This window comes from Marmota marmota, unplaced genomic scaffold, assembly GCF_001458135.2.
Source record: "Marmota marmota marmota unplaced genomic scaffold, marMar, whole genome shotgun sequence".
NCBI classification, from domain to species: Eukaryota; Metazoa; Chordata; class Mammalia; order Rodentia; family Sciuridae; genus Marmota; species Marmota marmota.
In genome coordinates, this window is record NW_025999873.1 from 966893 (window position 1) to 989737 (window position 22845).

A 22845-nucleotide genomic window follows, 5' to 3' on the forward strand; every position below is an offset into this window, starting at 1 on the left:
GAGCTGATGGTAACCACAGATTTAAGGAATGAATAAAATATCGAATGTGAGAACTTTATCTTTTATCCAACCTTTTCTGTTTCTTCCCGAGACTTCTATGTCAGATGGGACAAAGGGCAAAGCACTATGATGTCAGTGGTACAGCTTCCAGGACAACAAGCCAGTTTTGTCTCATTCTGTTCTATTTCCTCTTAAGAACAATGCAAGAACCCCACACACCCAGCAACGGCTGTGCCCTCCACCAATGGGCACAATGCCCTGGAACTCTTAAGACCCAAGAGGGAGGGGCAAACCCTTTCCCCCAGCACTGCTGAGCATTGATGTAATAAAGGACCCTCTATGACAAAGCCTCACCCATGGGTGAAGAGGCCTGTCCACTCACCACATCCACTGCCCTCCTCTGCTCACTGGTTTTCTGACCACAGGAAGACATCACCAAGAAGAAACCAGTACCAGCTCTGCAAACTCAGAAGAGGCAGACCCCGCATGCCACGTGCCCATGCTGACCACACATGCTAACTATATTGCAAATGGAACTCCACGAGAGAAACCTCAGGTCATCTCACAAGTCCACTTATTGCAGAAGTGCCTTAAAAATTCAAGAAAAGCAAGCAATGGTGAAAGCATTCCATCCAGTCTACCACTTCTGATTCAGAGGCAAGAGCTGGTGTCAACTCTTTGACCATCATTGAGGGAATAAATCCTACATCAAGTGATTTTCATGAGTCACACGACAGGACTTCCTCCAGTGGCTCACTACACTACTTCAGTTATGATTACTTATTTTTTCTTCCCCCGGAAAGACACTCATCTCTACCAGTTCTTCACACTCATCATGCATTGGATATCAAAGGTAGGATATGCTCTCTCCTCAGGAGGCCAAGTAAAGAATTCATCTAACAAATGTCCAAACTTTTTTGACCAATTCCTGACTCTGTGTGTGTGTGTGTGTGTGTATGTACAACCAATTTAAAATTAAAGTGTAGTTTGAGCTTGGTAAAACCTCAGATGTTAGCAAACGGGAGAAAAAAAAACAGACTGGACTCTGGCTCCTCTTTCTCCATGATGGTGGTCTTCTCCTTTCATAATAGTACCTTCAGAGTCATTTGGTCACTGATATACTCATGAAGAACTTCCACAAACAGAAACAAGATTGCTATAATGGTGACCTTATTGAATTCTGCAAAGGCAGCCTTAAACCTTGCAAGCTTGAAAATCAGAGTAGAGGGTCTCAACTGGATCCCAATTACAAGGAGGGCTGTGGCCCAGGCATGTGGGGAGGCTGGCAGGGAGAGCTCCTGACAGACTGTCTGTCTGAGGAACTGAAGAGCTTCCTGGGAGAACTCTCAGCCTAGGAGAAGAAATGTAGTTAGGAATAGGGCCATTAAAAACCATTGAAAGAGCTAGTTCCTCAAGAAATTCTGAGGTGTCCCACCAGATTTATTGGGCCTTCTGCACTTTCTTATTGAAGATATAACTTTCTGGCACCTTGAAACTACAAAGCAACAGGGCAGTGGCAGTGAAGGTGCCCAGGGTGATGGAGGAAGCAGCCTGCCAGGGAAAGACTCCCATCTGTGGCCCAGAAGTTATGGAGAGGTATCTTCAGGACTGTAGGCAGTAGAGGCCTTAAGTGTAGTGGACATGATGGCTGCAAACATCTGGAAGAGTGGCTGAGTCTGTTCATTAATGTCACTCCTTAGGGCCACCAGGTAGAAACAGGGGGAAGAAAGAATTTACCTGGAGCGACTATAGGAACAAATGAAGCACAAACAACATCGAGATTGTCCCTCTGGGGTCTAACTCATGCCTGCACCATCACCCTGGGTACCCGGGTTGTGGGGGACACCCTCTATTGAACAGAGAAAGTGTGTTCTCTTGCACACATTGTGGGAGACAGTTATTGCTCAGAGCACCATGAGTTCTGGATTTCTTTATTGTTAACGGATTAAGTTAAATCACTGAATGCAGCTGATTTCCTTTTTGTTCTCACATTCCTGAAATTTTCTTTCCTAACCCACAGGCTTTAGCTATCTTCCTGTAGTGCCAGCTGGCTAATGAAAGCAACTGCTGTGCTTTGCAGGGTTAATTTATTCAGGGGCCTGCAATAGGCCCTGTCTCTCCCCTCAGCACCGAACACTTCTAGTATTAGGTTTTAAATATATACAAGAACTACAAAGATGAGGGATTATTTTGCAGGCTGCTCCCGGGATTATCTTGTCATGACACATTTCTTACACAGTCCTCAGGAGTAATTCTACAAGGAACAGCCAGTACAGTTTGCACGACATGATCTGTGCCCAGGGTGGGGGACAGAAATGGTTATGTAACAGTGCTGCGGCTGCCCCTTAAGGATGAGCTCTTTATGACACAGTCTCATCTGACAATGTCCTGGCCTTCAAACAACAAGGCATGAGCTATATCATAAAGCCAACCCCGCCTCTTCTTTGTTTCAGGATATGGGACATTGAGTGACCCATATGGGGCCTCTGTTCTCCTCTGCCCACTCCTGCCAGCCACCATGCATAGAGACTCCAGGAACAGCCAATGCCCAACAGCTACTGGGACATAACAATCTATAATCCAGCCTCCAGCCTCCCCATGGCTACTCCAACCCCCAAACAGGGTTCCCACCCCTGGTTTCTGCTTTCTGTCTACCTCCTACTCGCCTCCGTAAAACTCAGTCCCTGGTCTTTACCTGGAGATTAGTCCTGCTTCAAAAACCACAGTGAGCATCCTCAGCACCGTGTACACAAGCTCACCAGGGATTGAACTCAGGGGTACCACATCCCTGGTGAGCTCCTCACACCATAAGAATGTTGTTTACTTTGTTCCCCATCCCCAGCCCAGATGACCCAGAAGGAAGGGTTCTGTCTCATTCCTCTTTGTTTCTGTAGCTCTAGGCCCAGTGCCTGGTTTACAATAAATGTTAAAGATGGGTCACAGACGGAAATGTGAAGTTTGAAATTAGAAAACATCCAGCAGAGGAGAGGAGAATCTTTGTGACCTTGAGTTTGGCAAAGATTTCTTTGATACAATACCAAGTACATAATCCATAAAATAATTTTAAAAACTAATAAATTGGAATTCATCAAAATGTAAAACTTCTGGTCTTCAAAAGACATGGCTGAGAAAATGAGAGGCTAAACCACAGACTGGAAGGAAAGTTTCTATGAAGGACTTCATTCCTGAATTTATAAAGAGTTTGTAAAACTCAATAATCAATAATAGTCTCAATAATCATAATGAAATGCATAATTCAATAAAAAGTGGTCAAAGACTTAAACACATACTTCACCAAAGAAGATATTTGAGCTGGGCATGATGGTGCACGCCTATAATCCTAGCAGCTTGGAAGACTGAGACAGGAGGATCGGGAGTTCAAAGCCTGCCTCAACAAATTAGGCTCTAAGCAATTCAGCAAGACCCTGTCTCTAAATAAAATACAAAATGGGACTGGGGATGTGGTACCCCTGAGTTCAATCCCTGGTATGCTCCCCCCCAAAAAAAAAGAAGATATTTGAATGGCAAATGGCAAATGAGCACATGAAAAGATGCTCAACATTATTAGTCACTAAGAAAATGCAAACTGAAACCACAAGAAGAAGATATTATCATACACCTATCAGAATGGCTAAAAATTAAAAAGAAGTGTTAGAAAGGCTATGAAGCAAGTAAAGGGATAATTTTGTTGTTCTATAGCACAGTAGGGTGACTATAGTTAACAATAATGCATTGCATATTTCAAAATAGCCAGAAGAGAAGATTCTGAATGTTCTTACCACAAAGAAATGATAAATGTTTAAAGTGATGGTTATACTAATACATCAACATATTGCTAATGGAAATGCAAAATGGTACAGCTATTTTGCAAAACAGCACAGCAGTTTCTTAAAAATTAAACATGAGCTGTGTGCAGTGGTGCATGCCTGTAATCCCAGTTGCTCGGGAGACTGAGACAGGAGGATTGCGAGTTCAAAGCCAGCTTCAGCAATGGTGAGGTGCTAAGCAACTCAGTGAGACCCTGTCTCCAAATAAAATACAAATAGGGCTGGGGATGTGGCTCAGTGGTTGAGTGTCCCTGAGTTCAATCCATGTTCTCCCCCAAAATAAAATAATAATAATAATAATAATGAAAAGGTTGGGGGATGTGACTCAGTAGTTAGAAAACTTACATGCGCAAGGTCCTGGGTACAATCCCAGCACCAGAAAAAGAGTCAGCAGATATAAAAGAATGAACAGCACAGAAAAGGAAACTATCAACAGAGCAAAGAGAGCATACAGAATAGGAGAAAATATTTGCAAACTACACATCTGACAAGGGATATTAATCCAGAATATAGGAAGAACTCTAGCAAAAAAAACAAACCAAAACAAAATCTGATTTAAAAATGGGTAAAAGACTTGAATAAACATTTCTCAAAAGAAGAAATATAGATGGCCAACAGGCATATGAAAAAACAATATCACTCATCAGATATCAAAGCCACTATGAGATATCAACTCAACTAGTTAGAATGAACATAATTTTAAAAAGGATGTGGCAAAAAAGGAACTCTTTCTTATACACTGTTCGGAATGTAAATTAGTACAGTCATTATGGAAACCATTATGGAAATATCTCAAAAAATTAAAAAACAAAACTACCCTATGACCCAGGAATCCAATTGGTGGATATGTTATAGTTTGGATCCAGAATGTCTCCAAAGGCTGGTATGTTGAAGGCTTGGTCCCCAGTGCATCAACATTCAGAAGAGGAGCTTTGGGAACTGATTGTATCCTCAGTGGGTTAATCCATCAATGAATTCATAGCTGAATGAACTACTGGGAGGTGGTGGAAACGGTAAGAAGTGAGACCTGGTTGAAGAAAGTGAATCCTTGGGGGTCAATCCTTGGGGACTCTATTTTGTCTCTCTTTTTTCTCTCTCTGCTTTCCAGCCACCATGAGATGAGTGGTTTAGCTCTACCACATGCTCCTTGCCATGATGGTCTGCATCACTACAAGCCCACAGCAATGGGGTCAGTGACAATGGACTGAAACCCTCACACTGGGAGTCAAATAAATTTTTTCTTTTTTAAGACAGTTTTCTCAGGTAATTTATCAAAGCAACAGAAAGCTGACTAATAAATGAATTACACACACACACACACACACAGAGGAAATAAAATCATGGTATCAAAGAAATATCAGGACTCCTGTTCACAGCATTTGTCATAGCCAAGGTATAAATCAAATGAAGTATTCATCAATGGATGAATGGATAAAAAAATGTAGTATGTATACAGAATGGAATACTATTCGTCCATAAAAAGAATGAAATCAATTCACTTGCAACAACATGCTTGAGCCTAGAAGATATTAAGTAAAATAAATCAGACAAGAAATATAAGTACTGGATAATCTCATATTTGAATCTAAAAAACTTAATCTTATAAGAGAAAAGAGTAGAATGGTGTTTACCAGAATCTGGGGGTGGGGGTGAGGAGAGGTTGGTCAATACATACAAAGTTACAGTTAAATAGGAGGAATAAATTCTGAAGTTATAACTGCACAGTGAGGTGACTACAGCAAATGATAACAACACATTGTATATTTCAAAATAGCTAGAAAAGAGAATTTTGTATGTTCTCACCACAAAGAAATGATAAATGTTTGAGGTAATGGTTATGCTAATTACCCCGATTTGATCATTGCACAATGTGTTGAAACATCACACTGTACAATCTTTATGTGTCAAAAATAAGACTGGGGTGTAGTTCAGTGGGAGAGCACATACTTAGTTAACACAAGTCCCGAGTTTAATCCTCAACTTTGCTACATAATAAAATAATGAAATGTTTTAAAAGCTAAAAAAAATATGAATGAGCTACTTATATGCATTAAAAAATGGATGAATTTTAAATGCATCATGCTAAGTGAAAGCAGCCAGAATTCAAAGGCTGCTTACAATATGCACAATTCTTGTTCATCTTTTCATCCCAGATCAAATGTTACTTCTTCTCTAGATCCTTATCTGATTACTACCTTCCCCACACCTATGAAAAGAACACATGATTTGATATGCCTTCCAAGCATTTTTCTCTCTTACGTTTAATGCCTTCTTATGTATGACAGGGTATGAAAATATCACCTCTCCAACTAATTCTAAGCACCAAATCTGATTCACTTTTGCATTCATGCACAGACAGCATCTGGATCCATTCCTTACACGTGGGAAGTGCACAGAAATTTTGTTTGATGGGTTCATTAAAAATTAAATGGACAGGATACACTGTGGCAGATAAAGTTGTGTGGTCAGCACTGTCACGATATAGTCCAGGAGTTTATATAACTTTGAGGGTCTTTTGATGATATTTCAGGTGAATGAAGGAATGAATACCAAAAGACAAAGATCAGCATTAGAAAGAAATCCACTCAGGGGCTGATGCATGAGAACAGGAAGCTGATGCAGGAGAACTTGAGTGAAACTAGAGCAAAGCTCAAATTCATATGAGACGCAGTCAAATGTTGAAGTCAGAACCCCAGTACCTCACAATGTGACTATATTTGGAGAGATCTTTAAAGAGGTAATTGAAGTGAAATGAGGTCTTTAGGGTGGATCCTAATCCAGAATAATGGATGGCCACATAATGAAAGGAGATGGGGACACAGACGTAGCAGATGGAAGGCCTTGTAACTACACAGTGAGAAAATGCCACCTACCAACAAAAGACAGAATCCTCAGAGGGAATTAACTTGCTGACACCTGGATTTGAAAATTCTGGCCTCCAGGATTGCGGGGGAAAAAAAATATATATATATATACATATATAATTTCTGATGTTTAGATAATGCACATCCAGTCTACACTGCTTTGTTATGGAAGCCCTGGAACACTAATTCAGCTGAGAAGGAAGGATGGGACAGCAAGATGTGGACTTGAAAGGCATTCCAGGTGAGAAGAGCACATCCACAGGCAGGCAAGAGAGCAACGCCAGCGTGTGGATGTTGGGGTGGCTCAGGGGGCAGTAGGAGATGAGCATGGCATGTAGTGCACAATAGCCCTGGGAAAAATGGGTTGGCAGAAGATTGTGGAGGTCCAGAATGACAGGTTAAAGATCTTAGACTTTGCACTGGGGTTGTGGCTCCGTGATAGAGTGCTTGCCTAGCACCTGTGAGGCACTGGGTTCCATCCTCAGCACCACATAAAAAATAATTAAAATAAGCTATGTGTCCACTGACAACTAAAAATATTTTTTTAAAGAAAGATCTTAGAGTTTATTCTGTAGGCAAAAGTGCCTCTTCCCTCTAGGGTTGGTGGCAGCTAGGTATTATCTATAATGGGAGGAAGAACATGGCAGCTTCTCTAGGCATCCTGACAGGAAGTGGCACACACACCTGACAGACAAGGGTGTCAGCAAGCCTCCCAGCTGCTGCCACCTGGGCCACACTGCTGCCACGCGGGGGTGGGGAAGGTACCTGTAGTGGCTTTCTGTATGGATTTTTATGTGGGAAACTTAAGACCACAGCATAGCTCTCTTGTTGATCAGAGCAAGAACATATAATGGAGTCCTGATGCCCATAACCACCATGATCAGCAGCTCATTCTTCAGGATAGATCCCAAATGTTATGGTTTAGATGTGAGGAATCCCCCAAAGCTCACTTGTAAGACAATGCAAGAAAGTTCAGAGGTAAAATGATTAAGTTATGAGCATCTTAGCCTAGGCAGTGCATTAATCCACTTGAATGGATTAATTATAGGAAGGGTGGTAATTACAGGAAGGAAGGGTGTAGCTGGAGAAGGTAAGTCACTGGGGGCATGTCTTTGGGGTATATATTTTGTTCTTGGTGAGGGGAGTTCTCTCTGCTTCCTTTTGGCCATATCCTGAGCTGCTTTTCTCCACTCCACATTTTCATTGTGATATTCTGCCTTACCTCTGGCCTAGAGCAGTGGAGTTGGTTATATATGGACTGAGACCTCTGAAATAATAAGCCAAATAAAAATTTCCTCCTCTAAAATTGTTCTTGTCAGGTTTTTTTTTGCTCACAGAGGCAAAAAAAAAAAAAAAAAAAAAAAAAAAAAAAACTGACTAAAACACCAAATCTACCTGGATTATCTTCTGGATGCAGGGACCATCCTCTGATTCACCTCCATCCTTCTACTTACCCCCTCCCTCTGCCAGCTCATCTTTCCACACGAACCACAGTCATCCTTTTAAATATAGGTCAGATATTGTCACTCCCCTGCTCCAAACCCTCTAGTGGGTCTCCAGGCTCCTCAGAATAAAATCCAACCTTCCAACTGTGGTCCCATGCATGCCCTGCACCTCTACCCCGGGGACCCTCGTCTTCCCATCATTCCCTGTGCTTTGCTGAACTGGGAGAGGAAAAGTCAACCCTACGAGGAATCATGGGAACTCACTTGTTTACACAACCAGACAGCTGGGGACCGTTTCATTCTTGTGTTTGCTCAACAAACATTTTTGGACCACCTTCTGTATCTCAGGCACTGTGGCCAGCACCAGGATACAGGGATCGGCAAAAACAAACCCCGTCTCTCCCTACCTGAGGTTTGTGGTCCAGTTCAAGGAACTAGTCAATAACCACAAAAGACACAATGTCAACAGTGAAAAATGCAAGATTTCATCGCAAATGGATATGACCAAGTCAAGGAGGGAAAGACCCTTCAGGTGACATTCCCAGGATAACAGGCATGAATGAAGTGAAAAGAGAGACATCCACAGGCAGAGGGAACAGAAAAGCAAGGGAAGGAGATACTGTGGCAGGAGGTAGAAACACAAGTATGTAGGACTTAACGTTCCTGCTCTGCAGGGGCCAGGTTGGCAGGGGAACCTCACGAAAGATTCATGATTTGGCTAACAATTTCAGGTGCAGGGGACTACCACCCCTTACCTTCCCTGGCTCTGTCAGGTGGGCCCAGCCCCACTCAGGGAAGGCCAAAGAAATGCCCAAATGGTCTCAGTAGTCCAAACTACTTCACCAAAGCTGCTGTACCAAATGCTTGTCCTAGGATCCCTCTCCATGCTGAGGCTACCAGGTGGCACAGAGGAAGCCAGGAGGACTTCCTATATATGTGCTCAGACCCCATCAAGAAGAGACAGCCTGGGCTGGGGTTGTGGCTCAGTGATAGAGTGCTTGCCTAGCATGCATGAGGCACTGGGTTTGATCCTCGGCACCACATAAAAATAAAAAATAAAGATATTGTGTGCACCTAAAACTAAAAAATATTTTTAAAAAAGAAAAAGAAAAAGAAAGAGAGCTAGCCGGGTGCAGTGGTGCATACCTGTAATCCCAGCTACTTGGGAAGCTGAGGCAGGAGGATCGTGAGTTCAAACCCAGTCTCAGCAATTTAGTGAGGTCCTGAGCAACTCATCAAGACTCTGTCTATAATAAAATATAAAAAAGGGCTGGGGATGTGGCTAAGTCGTTAAGCACCTCAGTTCAATCCCTGTTAGTACCCCCACCCCATGCCCCGCGAAAAAAGAAGAGAGAGCTAACAAAAGTTCCAGTAGCAGGTGGATACCCCAGAGGTCTGCAAGCCCCCAGGATCTCATCCTTATCTACCTGTGATCCCTCCCCAACTCCTATACCCCAGGGTCATTTACTTCAGGCACTTGTGGCTCTTCTCATTAGGAGGAGACCCATTACTGCAGCAACCAGATGAGGCTCTCGCCCAGCCGGCCTCAGAGGGACCCTCTGATTCCCCAAGTTGTAATGTTTTGCTGGCTTACCTCACCCACTCTTACAATTGTACAAAAGAAATAAATGCCCCGCAGTCTCTTCCTCTTGTTCTCATCTCTTTCCTGCAATGTCCTTCCTGAATTCACTGACAACCAAGTCATTTTCTGCCTGCTAACCATCTAAACTTAATACATGTCTTTTCTCTCACATCAATAGCACCCCTTTGGTGATCTAAGCTACCCTGTTTATGCCTAACACCATGTTAAAGCGCTCTCCTTCATTAAGGATCATTAAGGATCATTGTAAAACTGTCATCATTTGGTTTGCACTGTTTCTCATTTGCAGTAAGCCACAGAACTTCCTTTTAAGGTACATTAAGAAGGTAACTGGATTTTAGGGAATTGAATTCATGTTGGTAGTAGGCTATGGCAACAACTGTGAAAAGAGGAATTAAATGACTAAAATCTAGGAAACAGTGGTCCCAATGAAAGGAAGGGCGGTAGGAGTGCAGAGGAGGAGATGAAATAGGAGAGATGGGGGCGATGGAATTAGCATGAGGTGAGAAGTGGTTGAATGTGCGCCAAGGTGGGGGGCCTCAAAAACACGCTGACATTGCCTGCAAGTGCTTCTCAGAACAGCCTCAGCTTTTTGGCCCTCCTGGCCTCCCTTCCAAAGAAGCCCTCCCCTACAACTCTCCATCACAAGCCCCTCACGGTAGCTTCACAGCTATGATCATAAGCAGTGATGGGGTTTATTAGTGTGTTTACTGTCCCTTCTCTACTGGTGTGTAGGTCCCCAAGGCTGGCACATTATCTTTCTCGCTCACCCTTGTCTCCCCAGGGCCTCACACACTGCCTGGCTCAGACTAGGTCCTAGATATATGCTAGATATATAACTGCATGCTATAGTTTGGGTTTGGTTTGAGTGTAGCCCACGAAGGTTCAAGTGTATGAATGAAGTTGATCCCCAGGGTGGTGGGGGTGTTGAGCTGGTGGATCCTTTAAGAGTTGGGGTCTTGGGCTGCAGCTGTAGCTCAGTGGTAGAGAGCTTGCCTTGCACGTGTGAGTCACGGGGTTCGATCCTCAGCACCACATAAAAATAAATAAAATAAAGGTGTTGTGTCCATCTACAACTTAAAAAACAAAAAAAAGTTGGGGGCCTCGTGGGAGGTGGCCAGATGATTGGGAGGGGCCACTCATGGAAGGGATTATGGTTAATTCCTGCAGAGCAGGACTGCCCCTTGAATTTCCCTGGACTTTCTGTCTTATTATGTGATCTCGCCCTCTCACCCGTCCTCCTACCATGATGCCATCTGCCATGTTGTGATGTACCCAGAGGTGAGGATCAGAGGCTGAACATATGGGGGGCCATCTGATCTTGAACTTTCAACCTCTAAAACTGGAAGCAGAATAAACCTCTTTTTAAATAAAATACCCAGTGTCAGGAATTCTGTTTTGGCAACAGAAAAAGGACTAAGACATTGGAGAAAGGGCTATTTTGGACCTCAGATGATGGCTTTTTAAAATAGAGATAAGGAACATAGGATGAAAAGGCTGGAGGAACACAATGACTCTAGAGGGTGTCTATAAGCCCTATAGATGGGGACATCACACCAAAGCCTGAAAACAGGGACGGAAGTTAGGAAGAGGTCACCACCCATAAATAAAACAATTTTTCCTCCATGCTCCTATGGGATTGACTGTTCTCAAAAGTTCCTTGCCCTTTTTTTTCCCTAAAATCTAAGTTAAAACCTTTAATAAATCTTAAAATACTGCCTCCTAAATGCTCACTTTTCCTAAAATTTGCCATCTACTTTCCCAACCCCGAGTTTCTACACCTAGGATCCTGCTCCCAAAAACCATCTTGCCTGTGGGTTTGGAAAAATGCCTATTTATATCACTTACGTTTCACAAACAAAACAAATACAGACTCATAAAATATTTAAACACAGCCATAAATGTAACAAAAGGAGAAAATGACCTTGCCCTAATTCTACTTCCCTTTTCCAGAGGCTACACAGTAAACAGCTTGATATCACATATCCAGTACATTTTAAATATTATATACATACACACAGACACACCCAAATAAAAATACATAGTTTAGGTATTTTTAATGTAAATAAAAATTTAAACATAAAAATGGTTACATTGCTTATTCTTATTTAAAATATGTATAATATTTTCTAAGATATATTGAAGATATGCACATTTTGCATTTTGATAGATTTTTATAAATTTGCTGTAGAAAAAAAGATTTCCAAAGTTTTGTTCCCATTCTTGCTAATGCTCATCTCCATATGTTCTCTTTATACTGAATATTGTTTATGTTTTCATTTTGTTGTGGATCTGTTGCACGGGAAGTGATTTGTAATTAGCATTTGAATTTGAATTTTCATGATTATTTCTGAGGTTGAACATTATACAATCATTGGCCTTTTTCTTCTGAGATTTACTTGCTTATAACTTTTGCCCATTTTTCTTTTGTTTATACGTTTCTAAGTGATTTGTGGGAATTCTTCACATATTATGAATAGCAATCTTTGCATGTTACATGTATTTCTTTCTGCCTGCACTTGCCTATCTTTATAGTGTACTATGTTTTAACTACATAAAGTCAAATGTTTCCTTCTTTTCCTTTTTTGGCTTATGATAACCTTCCTTGTCTCCCAAGATTTCATGAAAGGTTTCATAATGCACATTTATGTGTATAAAATTCATATATATTTATACTTCAAATACGCCCTACACATATCTGCATACATCAGATATTTTCTCAATGTGTGTGTATGTATGTTTTAATTTAGCTTTTATTTCCTCACTCCCAAAACACTGTGGAATAAACACTGTTATTACCCCCATTTCACAGATAGCAAGATGAAGGGACAAAGATGTTACTTAAGGCTGAGCCATTTGCCTCCTGTGCCCAAGGTCTTAAGCAGTGCCTTATTTTGACTCAACATTACTCCACACAACTCATTCTTTCAACATATTATAAAAGCCACAAAATTTACCACAATGTGATAATGCCATAGAAATAGCTCCTACACATAAACAGGCAATACACAAAAAAACCCTGAAGGTATAAAAAGATGAAATTATAAAATATTAGAGAATCTGAGGATTGTTCTTAAATAATAGTGGAAAAAAGAGGTTAACATTATTTTTAAAAAGTCAATTTATTTTCACATCATCTACTAAAGTGAATATGAGAAGGAAGTGAATCCTTAAATGGCAAGAACCTAGATATTAAACTAAGAAGAATCAGAAAAAGGAGATTTTATTGTGGAAAACTGTTAAACTGCTGCATGTTTTGTTTGGTTTGGTTTTTAGTTTTAGTACTGGGGATTAATTCCAGAGGCACTTTACCACTGAGCTGCATCCCCAGCCCTTTTTAAATTTTGAGACAGAGTCTTACTAAAGTGCCTAAGCTGAACTTGTAATTCTCCTACCTCAGCCTTCCAAGTCCTTGAGATTACAGGCATGCACCACTGCACCCAGTGGGTTTTTTTTTTTTTAGAACTCATTTTTATTTTTACTTTATTTATTTTTAATTGTGTGTATTGCTGGAGGTTGAACGCAAGACCTTATACTTGCTAGGCAAGCATTCTACCACTGAGCCACATTCACATCCTAAAAACTCATTTAAAAGGTAAACAACAGACTGAGAAATAACGGACAAAAAATATGGCAAATACATATTATTTAAAGACAATACAAATTAGCAAAAGTCAAAATCAAACGTTAAAATCCTAAAATAATGATCAAAATAGAATGTGCAACTTGTAAACAAGCATATGAAAAAAAATGTTCAGCCTAACTAAATTGAAAGAAATGCAAAATGACAAAACATAGTCCCTATTTTACCTATTCCCTCCCCACGGTTCTGTCCACTGGTAGAATGAATGAAATTAAACTGTTACTCTCTCACACAGTGTGGATAGAAGATAACTCAGATACCAACCAATCTTCATTAAAAAGTTCATGCCCAAGATGGGGATGTAGCTCAGTGGCAGAGTGCCTGCTTAGCCTCAAAACATACACACACACACACTCACACACACACACACACATACACACACACACGTACAAGGGCAATCTCCAGCGTACACATAAACAAAGTTCACACCCTTTTACCCAGCAATTCCACATCAGCAAATTTACAGATAAAGCCCAAAAAACATGAGAAACATTCTATGGCTAAAAATAGTTATTTATAATAGCAAGAAATAAACAAAGAAAGAAAAATAAAGGAAGGAAGGAAGGCAGACAGACAACCTAATCTTTTTTTACAATATTTTTTTAGTTGTAGATGGATGCAATACCTTTATTTAATTTATTTATTATTATTATTGTTTTTAAATATTTAGTTTTTAGTCTTAGGTAGACACAATATCTTTATTTTATGTGGTTTTGAGGATCAAACCCAGTGCCTCATGCATGCTAGGTGAGCACTCTACCACTGAGCCACAAACCCAGTCCCTAATTTATTTATTATTTTTATGTGGTGCTGAGGATTGAACTCAGTGCCTCACACGTGTCCAGGCAAGCACTCTACCACTCAGCCACAACCCTAGCCCACAACCTAATCTTTAAGAACAAGGAATAAATTATTTATGGGACAATCACTTAATAGAACATTATGCATCATTTAAAATAATTGTGAAACTATATAATAACATTAAAAACCCCTGTGCTAGAAAATCTAGTTGTACAAGTAGAAAGAATTATAGAAATTCTGAGTCACTGTTTTCTCTAACTTCCAAATTTGCTAAAATGCTCTATCAGACCATAAGGTCTGGACTGAGAGAGACCCAAGTTCCTGTCCTGGCTATCTCACTCTCTTGTCCACCCACCTGTCTGACCATGGTAAGGTTACATTACCACTCCATTCCTTTGTTTCCTCACCTAAGAGAAGGTTATAAAGGGGCTACTGTGAGAATCAAGTGAAATAATAATTGTAAAGAGTTTGAATGCTGTACCTGTCTTCACAGAGGGTGCTAAAAATGTCATTTTTGTCATTTTAAACAACTTAATGTATTTGAAAAAAATAAAACCGAAGTGGGGGGGGGGGAAGGATAGTTCACATGCAATGGTTTATTTCATATTTCAGAGTTTCAAAATAAAGTTTATTATGGTTTATTTTGTGGGGGTTCCTCGGTTTAGACCGTACTTGACATGTTGACTCACTTCACAAAAGGAAGATTAAAGGAAGTGAAACATGGCTAATCTAAAAAAGAACCACATAAAAATATGGTGTCTATGGAATGGAGTTGTAAAGGAACAAAAAGGAACCATGTTGATGTCTACTATAGCAGAGGCAACAAATAAATGTCTTAACCTTTGTCTCCACTGAGAAAGAAATGGGGAGGTCATGTTTTCCAAATAAATATAAGATATGACCTTCCTGTTTTACTGAGAAAGATATTTTATTTCAATGAGAAATTAGAGTCTATGGGAAAGGGAGATCAAAACCAAAGACTAGAAAACATTTCTAGAACATAGAGTAGTTTGGAAGTAATGTCAAATTTATCTTGAGCCTTTTGGGGGGATACTGTATAAACAGAAACAGTATAACAAATAACTTCCTAGAAAAGCCACTATCTTTGTCATATCGTTGCTTTGAAACTGTGCCATCGAGGGCTTCTTGAACATCAAATTTCAGACCTACCACAGCCTATTGCCCAGATGTTGAGCACTCAGACATTATCAGTCCCTCTGCCAGACAAGAAGCCACATTGCATTCTACCTGCGGATCTCCTCCAAGGGGAGACAAACTGTTAAACCTTCATGTGGTCTAAGCACCTTCAAGTAGGTGATTTTCTGCATTAGACTCTTGACAATAAGAATATACAGCAGCAGCTTATGAGACACCCGGCTTATGAAAACAGATCTTCACACTACAAGTAATTAATTAGTATCATAGAGAGAGGACTTGTTTTCCAAGAACTTTATACATTAACTTGAAGTTAGCATGAATCATCCTTACTTTGCAAGATGAAAAAAAAAAAAAAAAAAAAGGACAAACAGTGAGAAAGAACTGTTTTTTCCCCCCAAGATATCAGAAGATGAATTTCAAATCCATTTTCAGTACTACCCACTCCCTGCCGAAGCGAGCATGTAGCATGAACTTATGCAGACCACGCACCCCAAAAGAAGGCATTGATGCTGCCTTAGTGACATCAGGGTCCATGGGATACATTAGACATTGTGCCTATAGCAGAAGGATCCCTAAGCCCAGATAGAGCTGTCTTCTAAGATTTTCCATCCCCATCTTAAAAAATAACCAACTATATACTTACTGATAAACCCTTGGCTTCTCGTGCTTCTCAGGAGTTGCTGACCTCAATCAGCAAGTCAGCCGCACTATTCTGGGCTGGGTGCTGGCCTGGGAGGAAAACCACATTCAGAGAGCGCTTGAGCAAGGCTTCACTCAGGAAGCAGGCGGGCTCTGCTCCCCACGCCTCTGCTTCTTCCTTGGCCTCTCCCTCATCAGCCCCACCCCCCGCCATACGCACAGTGCAAAATCATATTTCTTTTTTAACTGGTCCTAAATACTTCATTTGCACCTCTCCAAAATCTAACGATTCAGAGATGTAAGCTGGCTAGCTTCTTGCTGATTGCTCCCCGAGATATCGAACAGGAACAAACAACAAAAGACACCCTCCCAAAAAACCAGTCTGACCTCCAGAAATGGGTTTACTTGAAGCCACAGGGCTCCTCACTTCCCATGCTCCCCTGAGTGCAGCAAATATAGAGTATCCAAGGTGGAGGGGGGATGTCAAAGCAGGGGGTCTGGTGAACTAACAAAAGGGGTACTAGGGACAGGGAACTGAATCTCTGAATCATTAGTGATTTGTTGTGATTTCTTTATTTATCCTAAATAAATATGTTCATACCTAATTTTGAATTCAGAGAGCTCCCAACTTATATGGGCATCATCATAAAACCTGGGGTTCACGTCTCCTGCTACTATGGATGGGCTATGGTAAGTCCCAATGACCATGGAATCCACTGAACAGGGAGTGAGGACATGGCACAGAAAACACGTGGAAGAGATTTTTTTTTTTTATGAAGGTCAGTAAACAATGGTCTAGCCACATGCACCAAGAACTCCAATCAGCAGGTCTAGGGTAAGCTTAGTCATTGCCACAGGCTGGCTTTTCATTGCTATTTGGCTAGATAATAGGTGTGATATCAGCCAAACAGCTCTTCCATGGCAGGTGGTATAAGCTCAGGGAGCCTCGGTGACAGAGAATGCCTCAATTCCACCCGCACTCAGACTCTGGCTTTCTAAAGGACAGACCACATAAAGAGCTGTGGTCAGGCAGCTCAGAGAGGCCTTCCTTTGCCAGGGTATTCAACACTAGTGGCCACGTGGCTCACCTGGCCAATGCTACTGCCTCTCATGGCCATCCTTCTGCCTTGAAGAGGCAAGAAGCATAATGCATTGGATCTGCTCTCACTAAGGAAATCTACCTGCCTGGGAGAGTTTGGGGGTACACAGGGATCTAAGTCACAGCACAAACAGGAGAGGTGGTAGTGGTTGAGACTGTGCCAGTGACAAAAATCCAACTCAAAAAAAAAAAAAAAAAAAATCCAGCCGGTCCCGGTGGCACATGCCTGTAATCCCAACAGCTCCCGAGGCTGAGGCAGGAGGATTGCATATTCAAAGCCAGCCTCAGCAACATCAGCAGTTGCTAAGCAACTCAGTGAGACCCTGTCTCTAAATAAATACAAAAAAGGGCTGGGGATGTGGCTCAGTGGTCGAGTGTCCCTGAGTTCAATCCCCCATACCAAAAAAAAAAAAAAAAAAAATCTGACTCAATGCATCTTGAATAAAATGGAGAATTTATTGGCTTGAGTAACTGGAAAGTCTAGGGGTGAATTTAAGTTGGCTTTAATCCAGCTAGAAGCCAAGGTTCAAATGATGTCATCAGAAATTGTTTTAATCACCTCTCAGCCCCTCTTTCCTAAGTCAGCATCATTTGAACACAGATGCTCTAGGGATAGGTAATACTTTCTTGGAATTAGAAGTATTTAGCATGCAAGACCCCACAACAGAGGCTCTCCCCAGAGGAGCCCAGGGGGATACCCAACCCAGTGGCAGGGCAGAAGGACCAGGGTGATTGGCAGCCCTACTAGTTACAAAAAGAGCAGTTTCCTAAAGGAAAAAAAAAATGCTGGGCAGATAAAAAGGATAAGCACATCAGCTAATAGTGCCTTAGATTATCAAGTCTTTCCTATGATGTTTTACTTCCCCAAGTAGACCATAAATCTATTAATAGGAAGATACATACAAAATATTAATAGTGGTTATATTTCACATTGTAGGTAATTTTTAAGATTCACACTATATTTTCTAAAATGAGTATTGTGTTAAATTATGTAATAGTAAATTACACACATGCTAGAAAATATTCTACTTATAAGAAAAAAATATATATTATCTATGAATAAATCTGATAAGAATAATAGAGTTATCCACAAAGAACCCTCCATGATGCTTCACTGTATGACAAAAAAAACTAGATAAAAAAATATATACCATATTCTTCCAACCAGATAATCACTCTTCACAAATGATTTTATAAATGTATTATAAGTCTAAGAAAAATCCTAATGGGATTAGAAGTATGAAGAAAAAAAATTATAAAGAGATCCTGAAATTCAGATTAGAAGAACTGATAATTCTTTTCTACAGAAGATTTAGAGTAATTTAGTCTCTACAAAAGAAAATTCTTGAAAAAAATGTAAGATATTAAAATAGAACCAAAAAATATAATCATTACAATGGTATAATTCAGGAATACAGAGATGGCCCAAAGACGGTATCACCAATTCAAAGATAAAGAATGGATTTTCTTTTTTTTAAAAAAAATGGCATTCATAAAATTGACTAATCACTTGTCAAAAAGAAAATAGACTCCTACTCACACTATGTATCCAAATAAGTTCTCATAAAAAAAGATTTAAGTGGAAAAAAACAAGAAGCATTATAAGAACCAGAAGAAAATACATGAGATAATACAATACCATCAAGGTATGAAGACCTTGCTAAGCCTATATGCAAAGGCAGAGTAAAGAAAAAACTGATGGAACTACTTGAAAATTCAAAACTTCTGAAAATTAAGACCCTTCCAAAAAAGAAAAACCGAAAAACCCAGACCAGATGTGATGGCACATGCCTGTCATCACAGATACTCAGAAGGCAGAGGCAGAAGGATGGCAAGTTCAAGGCCAGCTGTGGCAACTTAGCAAGACCCTTTCTCAAAATAAAATACAAAGGATGGGGGATGCAGCTCAGTGTGAGAGTCAATGGCAAGATGAGACACATGTCTGCGCATGGCCTTTGGTTCAGTTATCCCATTTGTAGAAATAGATCCTAAGAAAATAATCATGAAAAATACAAAACCATATGAGCGAGTGCGATGAGCTTGTCCTCAATTATCAAAACAACAAAGGAACTAAGTTCTAGTTGGTTGCATTTACTGGTTACATCATGGTATATGGGAATTCTATGACATATGTATATGAATTAAATCTCAATTTAAAAGTGATACTGTAAAATATTTGATGATATAGAATAATGATGACAGATTGTAAATGCAGATTGTAAATACAGATTGTAAATGGTATATACTGTAGGAGCTACATTTACATTTAGGCATAGAAAAAAGGCTGGAAATAATCTGCAAATTAAAAGTTTTCTCTGGGTGGTGAGATAATATAAAATTTCAATTTCCTTTCATATATATGTATACACACACACACACACACACACACACATAGTTAGTTAGTTAGTTAGTTGTCAATGAATCTTTATTTATTTATATGTGGTGCTGAGAATCGAACCCCGTGCCTCACACATGCTAGGCAAGCACTCTATCGTTGAGTCATGACCCCAGCCCTTCCTTTCTTTTTTGATACTGGGTATTGAACCCAAGGGTGCTTTATCACTGTGCTACATCCCCAATCCTTTTAAACATTTTTATTTTGAGATAGGGTCTCACTAAATTGGTGAGGGTCCCCCTAAATTGCTGAGGCTGGCCTCAAACTTGCAATCTCCTGCCTTACCCTCCAGAGTCACTGAGATTACAGAAGTATCTCACTGCACCAGTCAGAAATTTCTGTTTTCTTTGTGTTCTTTAAATTTTTCTAAAGTATCAACAATGAACATGTAACAGTTTTAGAAATTTTAAAATTCTACTTAATCATAACAAAATGCATCAGACTCTGTAAAAATGTCATGACTTTTAATGCACAAAGTAAGTTTAATTCAACTGAGGAAGGCTTTCTTAATTGTAGAAATAATTAAACCCTGGATGAGTTTTCCTTTGCAGAGACTTTGAAATCTCCGCTCCTGAATTCCTTAAGAACAGAAGAAGATGACTATCTACGATGACACACTGACATGTCCATTTGCCTGAAGGCTGGGAGGTGTCCGGATGGCCAAGCCTCAGATCAATGTTCTACAGCTGAAGGAAATCTCTGTGTGGGCTAGGTTTATAAGTGCCTCAGTGGGAAACCTGCCAGTTCTTCACAGAACAAGAATTTCCTAAATCCTAGCCAAAAATCAAGGCTTAAAAATGCTGTTTTGCTCTTGGAAAATAAATTTATCAACCCTAAAAATAACTAGGACAAAGTCAAAAGATGAAAGTGACTCTGAATGAGTGTCAAGCAGATGTTGGACTAATTTTTATAAAAACTGTCAGAGTAAGAGTTTTCAGGACTCCAACACAATAGCAGAGGGGTATCTAAGAGAATTTGTAATGATCTAGGAAGGCAGGATACACCCACCAGAGCAGAAAAAGGCAAAAATCTTCATGGGTTTTTAAGTTTCATCTAGTCAGCAACAAAGTCAGTGTTTATTACCAGAAAATGGGTATAAATGGAAATTATTTATCTAATAGGTTAGCAGATCATAATTAATGTAACAATATACTAAATAAAATCTGAAAATTGACATAAGCACAGAATATAGATATATGTTTGTGTTAGTTTTCTGTTACTGTGACAAAATACTTGAGATAAAAACTGAGGAAAGGTTTGTTTTGGTTCAGAGTTTTGGAGGTTTCAGTCCATGGTTGATTGGCCCATTGGTTTTGGGACTGTGGCAAGGAAGCACATCATAGTGGGAGCATGTGGTAGAGCAACACTGCTGACCTCATGAACTGGATGCAAAAGAGAGAAAGAAGAACAAACCCTAATATCTGAAAGCTCTCCCACTAGACCCCTTAAGGTTCCACCATCTATCAACAGCACCATCTTGGGAGACAATCCATTCACATGGGCCTTTGGAGAACATTTAAGATCCAAAGCCTAGCAGTATTGCTCTTCTTTGTAATATCTATAAATTCTGACTACAAACACCCATTTCTAAGAGGAGGAACTTCACTTGTATATTAACCAAACCATCTCTTTAGATGACTTTAATTTTGTTTTAAGTATACCATTTCACTGTAAGAAATAACACAGAGAGAACTAATTACAGAGGGAAACAGACCACACTGAGCAAGGGATGGTTAGTGAAGCTAGTCTCCTTACGAGGTAAGAGACAAGGTTCATTGTGTCCTCCCTGTGAGAACACAAAGGCAAGGCTCTTTCTGGAATGCATGACTTGGAACAAGAAGTTTGTCACAAGTCACAATGTGTTTAGAAGTCACAATGTGCTGAGGGGTTGCTGTTTTTTTAAAGCATTACAGTTGTGCCAAGTGAGTTCATACAGCACAGGTCATGACCTTGGGAGGTTATCCAGGGAGAAAAGAGGACCATCTGGCTCCATGGATAGACCCTCCTGGTATCCTCCCACTCAGCACAGCTCACTCTCAGCTTCTAATGCTGTACACCTGCCACCCACGCTGAACTTCCCTCCTGGGCTGAATCGATTTGCATTTGTTTAATTAGCCAGGAATAGGAAAGTAGCTACCCTTTTGATTCCAAAGCAGATGTTAAACTAATTTCAGGAAAGAATAAGAGCCTGGAATAGTCTCAAGAATGACTCAGCCCCAGTCCCCCGCAAGTTCTATCTCACTTGAGGATGTGCCCACCTATTCAACTGTCCTATCATCAAGTTCAGGATGTGCAGTGCCCTTCTCTGACTTCCAGATGCTCCTCCTTCAGAAGTTCTACAATCAAACTCTCTCTGCACCTGGCTCATATGCTCGTGTGAAACCAAAGCCCCTGACCCTCCCTCCCTCTTCTTCTGATCTCACACCTTCCTGACCACTCTGAATTCCAAGGTTATCCCCTTCCACGAATCTGGCCCTACTCCATTAGCCACCCATGAGGGACCACCAACTCATTTTTCTTTGTTTTTGTTCTGGGTCTGCAAACGGAAATGAACTGGGTTCAATGGTACACACCTATAATCCCAGTGATTTGGAAGGCTGAGGCAGGAGGTTCACAAATATGAAGCCAGCCTGTGCAATTTATTGAGATACTGTCTCAAATGCGGTGGGGGGCAGAAATTTAGCCCTGTATTAGCGCACCCTTGGTTCAATCCTCAGTACCGCAAAAAAAAAAAAAAAGGAACAATTGACCTCCCCTGAGACCATTTGGCCCTCAGTGTTTCTAAGTAATTGATTTATTCATCTCTAACTGGCTTTTTATTGGCCATCCTGAAGCATTTATGCTAAGAATTTCTTAGTTAACTTTAACTCAGAGGTGGAGGGTCCTTAGGTTGACTATGATTACAGGTCAATCACTATTCTTCAATTCAGCCTTATTATGAATAAAGCTGATAGTTTGATCTCAATCTGTCTACTTCCTGACTCATCTCTTATTTCTTAATTGATTCTGAAATGTCTGGTTTGTGATGGTGGTTGGGAGGATGCAAAGGAATGTCATGTGTGAATGGGAATGATGTTAATAATTGTTTCCCCAACCCCCAACAATTGTTTTTTGTTCCCAGGAAGGGTCTTTTCCCTAAGACCACAGAAAGTAGGAGGGAGAAATGCATAAAGAAAGCAGCAATTAATGAGGCACAAAACATTTTTAAAAGTGATCATGAAGATTAATAAAACTAAAAGCTGTTTCAAACAAGATATTAAAAAAAAACAACAACCCTCTGGCTAATCTAATCAAGGAAGAAAAAAAAAGAGAGAAGGTATCCAAATTAGAAACAAGAACAAGGACATAATTGCATATGTGGATTTGTAAACTAG

General features: G+C 40.3%; 1 protein-coding gene across 10 annotated transcripts in view; it reads right to left on the reverse strand.

Moving 5' to 3' along the window:
• Window positions 1-22845, reverse strand: part of Specc1 (sperm antigen with calponin homology and coiled-coil domains 1) — a 273402-nt gene that overhangs the window by 222223 nt on the left and 28334 nt on the right. For 3 of the 10 annotated variants that reach the window (XM_048786169.1, XM_048786131.1, XM_048786172.1), the window contains exon 1: window positions 15982-16125. The exons of 4 other annotated variants lie outside the window; for them this stretch is intronic. The gene's annotated coding sequence lies outside the window, so the exon portion shown is untranslated. Of the gene's footprint in view, window positions 1-15981; window positions 16126-22845 lie in introns of those variants that run through there. 3 more of the 10 variants (XM_048786138.1, XM_048786178.1, XM_048786196.1) reach the window with 3 other exon arrangements.